The following is a 12,940-nucleotide window of genomic DNA, read 5'->3' on the forward strand; positions in this document are numbered from 1 at the left end:
TATAGGTTTTTTGAGCGTTGACCCTCTGGGCATCTTGAGCAGGCATGATCATACTTTGCCGTCTCTTCCCGGAAACACCTGCTGGATCCTAGCGAGTCCCCACTGCTGTCGAGGTCGCAGGCCGTTGCGAAGAAGAACCAGATCACCCCCTTCCAGCAGTTTTTCTTGGCGTTGTTTCTGGCTTTGCACATTCCTCAGTTCCGCCATGTACTCTTGGCTCCATCGGCGCCAGAAGGCTTCCGTTGTCATCTGTCGGTGGGTCCAAAACCTGCGAAGGTTGGTGTGAACACCTTAGACATCTTTCCTCCCTATGCTTGGCTGCGTCGTCAGTCGTCTGCCCGTTAAAAAGAGAGACGGACAGAGTGGCACGGGCTCTTTGGGTTCAGCAGGGCAGGCAGCTGTTGCACGGTTTTTTCTTTGCAGAAGAAACAGCTATCAAGTTTCGTTCATTGATGCAGTAATGCTGCGGAGGATTGATAGCGTTCTTCAGGACTTCCCTTCTTCTCGTTTTTCTTCTCTGCCCTTAATCCACGTGGCTGTTGCCTCGTGCCTATAGCTTGTTGTGTAGCTAGGTTCCCGCGGTTCTGGACTTCGACTCTCAAAAAGGCAAGCAGTCGTGAGATTAGTGGCACGATACCTCGTTCAATGGTGCTTGTCTCCATCGGCCGTTCCCGAGAGTCCTCAAATCTCGTGGACATCCCACCAGCTGAAGCGTCCAGCGTCGACACGTCTGATGCCTGCTCGTTCACGATCGTTCTGTTAAAATTCAGCAAGATTTCTTTTGTCAGTGCACGGTAAACCATTGGAAACAGAGGAGCACCAAAGGTCTGATGCTTCTGTCCGAGTGCCTCCAGCCTTTGGAGATGGGAGATGATGGTGTCGTAGAGTCAACGGAGACCCCGGACGTCGTCGGCGTTTCGCACTGGCTGTAGATCTAGGAGCTTCTGCATGTGTGTCTGAACGAGGATGTCCTCATTTCTGAAGCGTTTCTTCAGCAGAAGCACCGCGTCCTCGTAGCACCGTGATGTGAGAGGCAAACCCCTGATGGCACTTGACGCCTCGCCGGTCACCGCAGCCCTGTGGTACCCGAACTTGTCGAAGGTATTACTTGCTCGAACTGCTCCCAGAACTCTTGCCAGGAGAAGCTTTTGCCGTCATACTTGTGCAGCTCGAGCTTCAGGTGCTTCACTCGACAGGCAGTCGTTGTCGCGTTTCCGTTGTTGTGCATCGCCGATGAATCCGAATTTTGTGGTGCCCTTGCTCGGACTTCCTTCAACTCTTCCTGAAGTGTTGCAATATAGGTGAGGACCTGATCATTGTATTCCATTGTTTGCACAAAGTTTTGCTCGGCTTCTTCCGGCACCAGTGGCTCGATGGCGGCGTCCACCTCGTTCAGTTGGGCTTGGAGGGCACCAAGCCTTGCGGAAAAGATGCTGGGGTTCTTTTCGTTTTTCTCATTGCTTTTGATGTATGAATCAATTTCAGAAAGGAGTTTGGTCACCTGTGTTTGCAGGGCAGTTCGTTTCCCCTTGAGTTGTTTCATGGTCCGGAGCTCGTTGCCTCAGCCGTTGGCGAATCCAAGATGGCTCCTGCCTTCTTCTCGTTCGTCTTTTTCCCTTTTCTGTCGTTGGATGTTCTGCGTTGGAAGTCACGTCCTAATTTCCTTCATTCCCGGGTTTCGGCACCAACTTTTTAACAGTGTGGAATTAGGGAAAGGACTCATTGTTTTTTAGTGTAACAGAACATGGTTTATTTCTAGTGAAAACTGATTCAAGTAAAGCGAGCGAAGGCACGTTCACCTTCGACCGTCGGTCAAACAAGAAGGGAGAAGTGGCCTGCACAAAGCAAGGTCCAAGAGGGGGGCTCGTCATTTATGACCCCACAGTGGGGCGCGCTCTCCTTGCGGCTCCCCGTCCCTCTTCGCGGTTTCCTAGAAAGGGGCCGGTGCCTCGGTCTCGGCTCGTCCTCAAAGTCGTTTGCCACTCTTTCTTTCCTGCTCGGGCATCTCCAAGTTCTCTTCTTTTTATTTTACAACAGCCTCTAAAGGTGTCCTTTCTTGTCTATGGAAGTAGGAAGCTTCTGGAGGCGACATGAGGTTACCAGGGGTGAAGCCAGAAGCGTGGAGGGACACGCCCCCAATGATAACCAAAAACCAAGAGATGCTATTGGACAGCTGTTGAGCCAGCTCTCCTTTTCGTCCACAAGCGTCTCTTGGTTTTTGCTCATCGTTGGGGGCGTCGTGTCTCCTCCACAAGCTTCCTACCTCCATGCGAAACGGCGCTCTGTTGTTTGCAGACCAGTGGCGTCGCTGCGTTTCCATAGGAGCTAAGCCTTTTTCTTTCTTTACTTTTTCCTCAGGTAAAATCGCTCTTTGCAAATTTTACAAAAAAAATGCACCATCCGTGGGCAACGCTGCACAAAGTCGTAGAGCGATAGGTTAAGAAAGCGAATTTTCCGGTCGATTTAAAGAGCCTGGCGTCTCCTTGTATCACCCTGTAGAATGCTTTCTTGCTGCACTTGTAAAGACAATTGTATCTGTTTTTGTATTTTATCCTCGCAGTACATGTATTGCAGTATTTGTGCTCCAGAATAGGTTTTCGAGTATATCTGACCAGCCCTGGCTATCTTTTTCCTGGTGGGCAGCTTCTATATAGCATACAGATGGTCTTCGTCCCAAATTCAGAGGCTAGAAGTATTCGATTTCATGTGGCAGACTACCTACCGAGCAAGTGCCCACTCAAAATTTTGAGATAGTCACAAACCATTGGGGGATGGGTGCTTGTTAGGTCATCATATTAACATGTATATATGTGTACTGTGCACATTTTTTTTTCTTTCTTTCAAATGTTATAAAATTTGGGGTTGGGCACTTTGAATGGGCAGACGCTCTAAGCACTAGAACAGCGACCACGATCATCATTCTTGACCCCAAGTACACATGGTTTAAGCTTTCAATGTTATTTTACACTAATAGGTATGGGGATGGGTTAAACTAGTTGGTACGTGTCTGTTATATGCATTGGCTTGTGCAAAATACACAAACACACACAGGAAGGAATGGGGCTCTGACCGCTGTCTACAAACTAAGGTTTACTACTCCTTCCTCTTCATTCCTGTTTACTGGGACCACTAATAGTGTTCACTTTTTTGATGGCTACTTAAAAATGATTACCCCTCTCATTGGATTCATATGTGCAATGTTTGACAAGTAGTGAGCCTGCTTAAAAATAAGCAAGCACATTAGAAAAGAACCATGCCAGTGTGTAGTTTTACTTTTCCCACATCATTTTAACAGCAATCCATCGAGCTTGGCATGTTGTAAAATTGTGAGCCACCATTGTCGAGAAACATCACAGAAAACTTGGGCGATGTGACTTTCCTCCAAGACATTCCAGCTTGTCTCACTACCTGCCCCGCAGTTCCATGAATGTGACTTAGAACTCTTATGCCTTGGCACCCTACTTACTGGATCTGGCACCATCGGACTTTCATCTATTCCCTGCGCTCAAACAAGATCTGTAAAGACAGCCGCTCCAGCAAGGAAGCCGTCATAGACGCTGCACGTGAGTGGTGTGAGGACCAAGAGAAATTACTTTTTTCTCAGTGGGTGGGCTCCACTAGAAGTGCATAACACTCAAAGGAGACTTTGCAGAGAAATAATAAAGGGCCATTTGCATGTGACAGTCCCATCAAAAATAGGCTCACTACTTCTCAAGCTTCCCTTGCAGACAGGTTGTGTACCAATCTTTAACAACTTTCTACAGTACGAGCCCACAGTTCTTCGTTATGCTTCATATTTTTTGTTGGGCGTATTTGCGCGCCTTGTGTTGCACTGCCAGTGCTCGTGATGTAAATTTGCTTTCGTGCTTGCCTGCTCGCAAGTGCAATGTGTCTGAAATAAATGGATGGATTTCTAAAGTTGTGTGCAGGGAGTTTTGTTGTCGGGTCTGCTGCATATATAGTCGACCATGCTGATCATCTGAGAATGTCTTGCCTCGTATATTTTCCCTACCGGTTTCAGAAAAATTAGGCATTCCATGATTTGACTGCACATGGCCCAGTGGAGGTCATGCAGCCAGAAGTGTCAGTATTCTGTAGTGGAAATTTGGGTTGATGGAACCTCGCAAGTGGTTAACATCACCAAGTTTGGAAAAGAGGACAAACTGAGATGAGAGTGCTTATTTTTGTAGCTGCTGGAAACAGAAACGTCAATGGCAATGTGCCCAACATGTAGTGCATCTTTTTGCGGCTGCATTTTGAAACCCTGTTGCTGAAGCAAAGTTCACGCTGGCTGACCTCGGTTTCCCTTTATGTCTAGACTACCTATTCACCAATGCCAGGTGCCAGTTTGGCCAGCTTTTTGTAGTCGCAAAGAAAGATGGAGGTCAGGCAGGCAAAGCCAGCCCTCGCACCGGGGGGCTATGTTGCACGTTTTGGACTCCCAGGAGACTAGGGAGAAGGAAGTGACGTCAACGATGCTCGTTGGATGTTGATTGGTGTAGTCGCTGATGACAGTATCTGCAGAAGTTGCCAAGACACGTTCATTCACACCTACGTCACTTCCTTCTCCCTAGTCTTCTGGGAGTCCAAAACGTGCAACATAGCCCCCCTGTGTCGAGCACAGGCTCCAAGTCACTCGGGCAAAACTATCCGAGGCTTGCGGACATGTGTGAATACAATCCTTTGAAGATATTCTGAGGTAAGCATAGCTAGGACAAATCTGACACCTGCTGTCTGCAGCATGCGTACGCATAACAGTGGGCATGTGGGCATATCACATTGCAGAGGCTAATTGGTAAGCACAGCGAGGACGACCCTTGACATCAACCAATTCGTTCACACACGTGCCCAGTCGTCGCTGCAGGTGAGGACGATGACAGTAGATGGCCAGTCGGCTTGTGGAATATTTTCTCACTGCCCGCTTCCTTCGCTAAATTTGTAACAATCGCTACGTCACTTCGCGTCACTCCACTGTGGGTGTACGAGTGCGTGCACGCTGCCCGCGGACATGCTTCAGCCCCTCGAGTGATCGCGCAAAAAAAAAAAAAAAAAAAGCACTGGTCGAAGCAGCTGCGTTCACGCTTTAGTACCGTTTCCAGTGGAGCACAAAAAAGCTGACATCGGGTATAGATCAATTTCGCCGCAGGGTTACAGGCTTGACAATGCACTTCTCCATTTCGACTAGCTGCGGGGAGCGCGATTGATTCTTGCAGAGGCGTGACAGTGTATATGCAAAGCACAATTCAGACGTGCACTCGCGGTCCAGATCACCGCTTGTGCTCCGTTGGCGTCTCATACGTACCTGGCGCGATTCCTGTTGAGGCCAGCAACGGGCGAATGATGTTACACCCGTGAATAATGCTGCCAAGCGGCGAGTTGGGCATCGCTGTAGGGCAGACCAGAGGCTCTGGGGCAGACTACACAACACCGCAGCGGCGCGTCGTTCGAATGAAATAAAACATTAGCTACACTGGACGTTTTAGCGAAAGCCAAACGAGCTGGGTTTATTTCCAGGCCGTAAATGACTTCGGAACGCTGGCAGCGGTCACGGGTCCTTAGGCCTAAACACATCCTTCCGCCCTGGAGTACGCGAACGTTACGGCAGAAAGCATAAAACGGCCGTAGCGTAGCTGCCCAGTCAGCATTGAGACCTGTGCGCGTATGTTATCCAGTTTCACACTAACGATACCTTCCAATATCTAGGACTGCACCAATGCACTTTTTCGACTGGGGCGTGGAGTACTCCAAAACAAAACGGCAGGGCGTCTGCTCGCGTCGGCGGTAGCGGGGGGGAGGGGGGCTGCACGCAGCTTAGAACAGCCCGTAGCGCGCGCGTACCACGTGACTGCGCCAGCCAATCGCGGTATTCTTCCCTCCTCCCTTTCCTCCTCTCCCTCCTTCTTTTCTCTCTCGCGGGGCTTTGCCGTGGGGGGTCTCACAATACGCGGCCCGGCTGGTTTCCGGTTGAATCCGCCGAAATCGGCGGAGCGACTTTTCTCAGATCCAGATTGAGATCTGGAGCGGGAGCTAATCCAAAATAGTGATGGGACGAATCACCGGAGATTCGGATTCGGACAGATTCGGAAATTTCCAAACTTCCCGCGACGAATATTGGGCAGATTCGGAGATTCGTCAGGTTCGTCGCTGGTTGCAGACGGCAGCGTGAACCCTTTCGTAAACCTCGAGAATGCGGTCGGTTGTGTTCTTTTTTAGGTACTGTTACAGCATATAAACAGATTTATCTTGTTTACTTCAACGTATGGTATGCACTGTACTGTCATTCTAAACCCTGGCACGCGCCCAGGTCCAGCTGAGCTGATCGGTGTGGTTGGCGTAGGCCTAATCAATGCACGGTCTCGGTTTCTGCGCGGTTTCCCGGTGGTCGGTAAAGTAGAATGTAGCGAAATGGGGCTGTGTATTATACCTAATGTGGCGCAAAGCGCATTAAATATATTTAGGCAAGGAAATGATTCGTCTCCTCTAGAGCTGCGTAAGACGCGAGAGCGATGAGAAGTGTTGCTCATCCCAACTTCGACCGCGTACCGACACTGGCGAAGAAAAACGTCGCACTGTCGTTTCTCCGTTCTCGGCAACAAGTTTTGTGTACGTGAACTTTATTTGATGAAAAAGAAACAACACAGGGGTGTCCAACGCCACTTTATTGTTCAGAAACACTCATTAAACAGAAAGGTACAAATGCCGTACAGGAGAATAGTACAGCGCAAGGAGTTTCCCGTGTTCCGATAACAATACCGCAGTGGACACACGTTGAAGATAATCGAATCGAACATACTCACTTGTGTGAGGTGTGCTACTATGACCGTAATTATGGGCACGAAATCTGTTTGAACCCGGTCGTGGTTTGAACCACGCACATACGGCATCGGTCTCTTGCGGGGGGACTGCTGCGAACCTCGGACGAGCACGGTGGACGTCTTCAGTCTCCGGGAACCCCGGAGTACTGCTGTCCGGCTAACGTGATCTTCGTGTAAACATCATCTCGCTCCGTCCACCCGCCGCTGCACCGGCTGCACGTCCGCCGAATCCCGCAGGGCTGGGGCGGTCACGCCAAGCCTGACGAAATCCACGAGGAACTTATCGCGCTTGCGTTTCTCCCTCGCCGCAAGGGCAGCCGCGGTGGTCACTACCATGACCCCGCCGACCCCGCTAACAACGCCGGAGGTTCCTGGTACCCACGAAACTCTCGTCAACCCGCCTGCCCCACAAGCGACTGTCACCGAACTGGCCGAACCGCCGGGGCTGGGGCGATGAAAACATGCGCTTGTATTTCCACGTGCACCAAGCATGCCTATTTTGGTCGTAATCCGGAGCCGAAACCAATTTTTCCGCGATGCCTGGTTACCGTTCCCGTTAAACATCCGAAATATAAACAGAGCGGAACATTTTATTTATTACTATGATATTATATTACGACAATATTTTGTGCCCTTTGTAGAATTTCGTAAATTTAATATCACGAAAAGTTGACTCATCAACGTGATCAGGTTGGATCAGGACACCATGGCAACGCTCCGAATTTTTCCGAACTTTTCCGAATCTCTTGAGATTCGGCTACTTTTCCGAATCTTTCCGAATCTTCAGATTCGGCTCCGAATCTCGATTCGGATAAAGATTCGTCCCATCACTAGACTAAACTGACTAAACGGTAATATAAAATACTGAAGCACAGGGAATCGACGCACTTACGTCCAGCGGCGTCATTTCCAACGAGGTAGAGGGCCTTAGAGTGATAAACTAGTATACCGTTCATCAGGCAAAAGTGACCCCCGATTGGCCGCCGCCATGTTGTACAATTTTGACCACTAGACACGTGACCAGGCCAAATCTATGACGTAACCAGACCAAATCTCTGGCGTCAACGAAAAGATGGCAGCGCCCAGTGCGTGTCGGAAGCGTTGTGGGCGTTGATCGGAGTGTGTGGATTTCGTGTGCGGAATTCGGTTTTTCAGGGTTTTGTATGCTCCCCGCGTAGGAATAACGTGAAGTAGGAGGGAATGAGGCTTTTCTTTTTTATTTAATTCAGAGTAAGCCAGATTCGGTCCCGTGCTTCTCGTACGGGCTCGGATCACTACCTCGGACATCGCTCGGTCGTTCGAGTTTAATTAAAATATCCGCAATCGTTAACCACGGGACCTCCTCCATAATCGCTGAGTCGAAGGATACGTCGAACCCATCCGGAACGCGGAGTCTAAAGGTATGTAGGACGTAACTGGAACGCGGAGTTCTAACGGTACGGCGGACGTGCCCGGGCAATTTTCTTAGCTCGACCGTCAAGATTCGCATTTGAAGCAGCGAGAGAAGTGTTGAAATCTCCAAACTGCTCGGTGCTGAGCTAACTACGGACCACTTCACTATGTGATCCGTAGTGACGTGAAAAAGACCGACGGCGGTCACTCCGGGGGGACGGCGGCTCCCGGCCGCCTGCCGGGTGCCTTCTGTGAAGGGGCGACAGTCGTGTAAGCAGTACTGTACCAGCTTCTCTTATAGTTATGTTGTTCTCAAGCAGCTTCCCGATCACTAAACCCCGCAAACGCGTGCCGAAATTTCAAAAGGTATCTGCCAACCTGGAAAGCCTTGAACTCCCAGGGAATTTCGGATCATCTGGGAAAGTCAGGGAATCATTAAAAAAATGGGCTAAATAAGGGAAGACGACTAGTGAAAGCGGCATGGCGGTTGCTCGTCGGCACGGCCATGCTGAATGACATTGCCGAAATGTCATCCTTCGACTCAAAAACTCAAGGAATTTGATCAGAATAGTCAGGGAAAAACTTGAAAAAGTCGGGGAATTTGAAATCAGTAGTTTGTTAGACACAATGTTTGATTTTCTTGGCACTCCACGCGTTTTTACACACGACAGGCACACGCCCGTGTATCACACGGCAGCCAGGCCAAGCGGCTGCCAGCCACTTGTGCAAGGTCGATAAGACGCAAGCGTGGAACACTCTCGGACTGCTGTAAATACACCAGCGGGAGCGTCCGGCCGCAGTCCGACTGTCCACGCTAGGACACCCGACACAGACTCCGCGTCCTGGGTACGTCTGACATATCTTTAGATTTTGCATCCTAGGTACGTCAGACCTATCTTTAGACACAGCGCCTGATAATAGTAGTGAATAGGGTCACGTTCAGTGCGCAAGTCACTTTATTACACTCGGAGAGCGGAATTCCATTCCCGTTGCGCAGGTAGTTCCCGAGCTAGGCATGCACTTGAAGACTATGTTTCACTCTTTCATAAAGCAAGCTTTGCGGGACCCCTCCGCCCTTGTGCACCCATTCGCAGGTCGTGTCGCCTTTCCTCACGTAACTCCCGCAGGTTCAGTGATTTGCCGAGCCACTGCAGCCCTGGCGTCGCTCGGTACATACAAGAGGCGGCTCACGTCGGTCGTCCAGCAGCGTACTGGAGGGACGCAAAGCTAGCAGCCTCCTTGGTGCACGCAAGACGAGGCTGAGCAGAGCTCCAAGCTCTTCTGACGCACATGTGCACTCCAATGAGACCGGTGTCGCACCCCGATTCCTAGAGATGTGGTCGCACTGGCAGTCTTGTTGGTCCCTGGGGGCCGTCGAGGAGTGCCAGAAAGCAAAATTCCATCCTTCTTGCGCAGGTAGTTCCCCAGCTAGTCACTTCCTTGACGACTTCGCACCCTCTCTGGAAGCAAGCCTCGGGATGCTCTTGTGCACCCATTTGCAGGTCGTGTCGCCTTTGCTCACGTAACTCCCGCAGGTCCAGCGAGTTGCCGAGCCGCTGTAGCCCCGGCGTCGCTGGTCGTGCATCCTGGTCCTGGTCGTGCATCAACCACCGCTGCCCATTTCCGCTGAGGGCTTGGGTGTGGTAGCTTGACGTGCTTTCGCAGAAAGTTGTATGCCTTTGCCGAGTAAAAATGGAGCGTGAGGGCAAACTTGCGCACATCCTCTGTACATGCGTTTTTGTTGCGCCTGACTCTTTTTAAGACAAGGTTGCGCATTGTGTTGGTGAATGCATTGTCAAGTATGTCAACTGCTGGCTTAGGAAGTCGTGTCCTCAGTTCACGGAGCAGCGTGTTCAGCTTCCTAATCCTGGCCGTCTTCCGATTGATCTTCTTCTTTGCCTGTTTCAACAGTTTCCTCGCCTTCTGCAGCTTTTGCCTACTCGTGGCCAGGACCCTGTGCAGTCGTGGTGACACAGCTGCGTACGAGTGGTCACCGAAGGAAGTGTTGCGTCGCTTGAACACAGCTTCAGGGGGAGTCTCTGACGTCGTAGCCTGAGAGGGGGAAGTAACAAGCTCCAGTTTTCAGGTACTTCGGGCGACTAGTTGCACAACTTGCAAAGGTGTGTCTCTTGTATCTGAAAGTGGTGGTCAACGAATCACTAGAAAAGTGGCATCTTTGGGATCAAGTTGATAGGTTCGAGTAAAACATTCAGGTTCTTTGCAACACTTTCAACCACCACCATTATAATAATTCCATGGCATGCTGTATGCTTTTTACAATCATTCAATCATAAGTGGGTTACGTGTTTTCAGTATATACTGATATACATAAAAATATGACCTCCAAACGATTTTTCTTGAAATCTGCAAAAACCGAAAGAACCCGAATTGAGCTTGCTTTGAAGAGAAATTGCACTTTCCACGGCAGGGAACCTTGATAAACGTCTGTACTTTTGTTGAACCACAACACCGACCGCACTGAACTGTCTGCGAGGCTGCTCTATTTCTTTGGAAATTGTTTTTATGTGCTCCATTTAGCAATGAGTAGTGCATATCATGTTGTGTCTCCTAGAAACGCCACAGATATGCATTTGCTTTTACCACATAAGTACCGTGACACTCCGAGTTTTAGTCGATATTAAAAAGAGACACCGAAAAGCTCAAAATTCGAGAGAACAAATAAGCACCAAAAAATCACCCCCATTTTTAAAAAAATAAAACTACGAGAGCACCTCAGCTTTCTTTCATGATGTGAGAATGCTCGAGCATTACCTTTGGCCGAGTTATATTGACGTCAATGAGCAAGGTTGACCCAATGAATAGCACACTAGTTTTGCGATCATGAGAGCCTAGGTTCGAAACCGGGCAGGGGATAATTTATTTTTAGGTTTATTTTTTGTTCGATCACGTGATTAATAATTAAGTCACATGACGAAAATGATAACGTGAGCACAGCTGTTTGTTTTTCTCTTATTTTCTTTTTCCTTAGATTGCGTCGCATTGGTCACGGCATTTGGACACAACTTTTGGTTACAGCTTTTGGCTGCACCCTTTGATCACGGCTCTTCTTTTGCTCACTGTGCCAGGTAATACTCACAAATTCAAAAACACCCAAAACATGGAACCCTATTCATAAGCCAGAACTCCCAGCACCCCCTTTTTGTGGGTCAGTGCCAGTTCTGGCCAACGCATAAAAGGTGTAATCACATATCACACTGCACAGTATAACCTGCCAAGAATGCATGCCCTGGCACACAGTCTTGTGGAATACAGGCAGTCTTGAATGTCACCGCTCGTTGTTCTGCTGACAGGTCTCACCCTCCAGAGAGGCAGCCTGGATCGACGACTGATCAGCCAACCCCAGGAGAGGCCCAAGCTGCTGCTGGTTCTGGAAGCAATGTAAAGCTGGTTACTTCCCCCTCTCAGGCTACGACGTCAGAGACTCCCCCTGAAGCTGTGTTCAAGCGACGCAACACTTCCTTCGGTGACCACTCGTACGCAGCTGTGTCACCACGACTGCACAGGGTCCTGGCCACGAGTAGGCAAAAGCTGCAGAAGGCGAGGAAACTGTTGAAACAGGCAAAGAAGAAGATCAATCGGAAGACGGCCAGGATTAGGAAGCTGAACACGCTGCTCCGTGAACTGAGGACACGACTTCCTAAGCCAGCAGTTGACATACTTGACAATGCATTCACCAACACAATGCGCAACCTTGTCTTAAAAAGAGTCAGGCGCAACAAAAACGCATGTACAGAGGATGTGCGCAAGTTTGCCCTCACGCTCCATTTTTACTCGGCAAAGGCATACAACTTTCTGCGAAAGCACGTCAAGCTACCACACCCAAGCCCTCAGCGGAAATGGGCAGCGGTGGTTGATGCACGACCAGGACCAGGATGCACGACCAGCGACGCCGGGGCTACAGCGGCTCGGCAACTCGCTGGACCTGCGGGAGTTACGTGAGCAAAGGCGACACGACCTGCAAATGGGTGCACAAGAGCATCCCGAGGCTTGCTTCCAGAGAGGGTGCGAAGTCGTCAAGGAAGTGACTAGCTGGGGAACTACCTGCGCAAGAAGGATGGAATTTTGCTTTCTGGCACTCCTCGACGGCCCCCAGGGACCAACAAGACTGCCAGTGCGACCACATCTCTAGGAATCGGGGTGCGACACCGGTCTCATTGGAGTGCACATGTGCGTCAGAAGAGCTTGGAGCTCTGCTCAGCCTCGTCTTGCGTGCACCAAGGAGGCTGCTAGCTTTGCGTCCCTCCAGTACGCTGCTGGACGACCGACGTGAGCCGCCTCTTGTATGTACCGAGCGACGCCAGGGCTGCAGTGGCTCGGCAAATCACTGAACCTGCGGGAGTTACGTGAGGAAAGGCGACACGACCTGCGAATGGGTGCACAAGGGCGGAGGGGTCCCGCAAAGCTTGCTTTATGAAAGAGTGAAACATAGTCTTCAAGTGCATGCCTAGCTCGGGAACTACCTGCGCAACGGGAATGGAATTCCGCTCTCCGAGTGTAATAAAGTGACTTGCGCACTGAACGTGACCCTATTCACTACTATTATCAGGCGCTGTGTCTAAAGATAGGTCTGACGTACCTAGGATGCAAAATCTAAAGATATGTCAGACGTACCCAGGACGCGGAGTCTGTGTCGGGTGTCCTAGCGTGGACAGTCGGACTGCGGCCGGACGCTCCCGCTGGTGTATTTACAGCAGTCCGAGAGCGTTCCACGC

The sequence above is a fragment of the Ixodes scapularis genome, unplaced genomic scaffold (assembly GCF_016920785.2).
Source record: "Ixodes scapularis isolate PalLabHiFi unplaced genomic scaffold, ASM1692078v2 PGA_scaffold13__105_contigs__length_92229423, whole genome shotgun sequence".
Taxonomy (NCBI): domain Eukaryota; kingdom Metazoa; phylum Arthropoda; class Arachnida; order Ixodida; family Ixodidae; genus Ixodes; species Ixodes scapularis.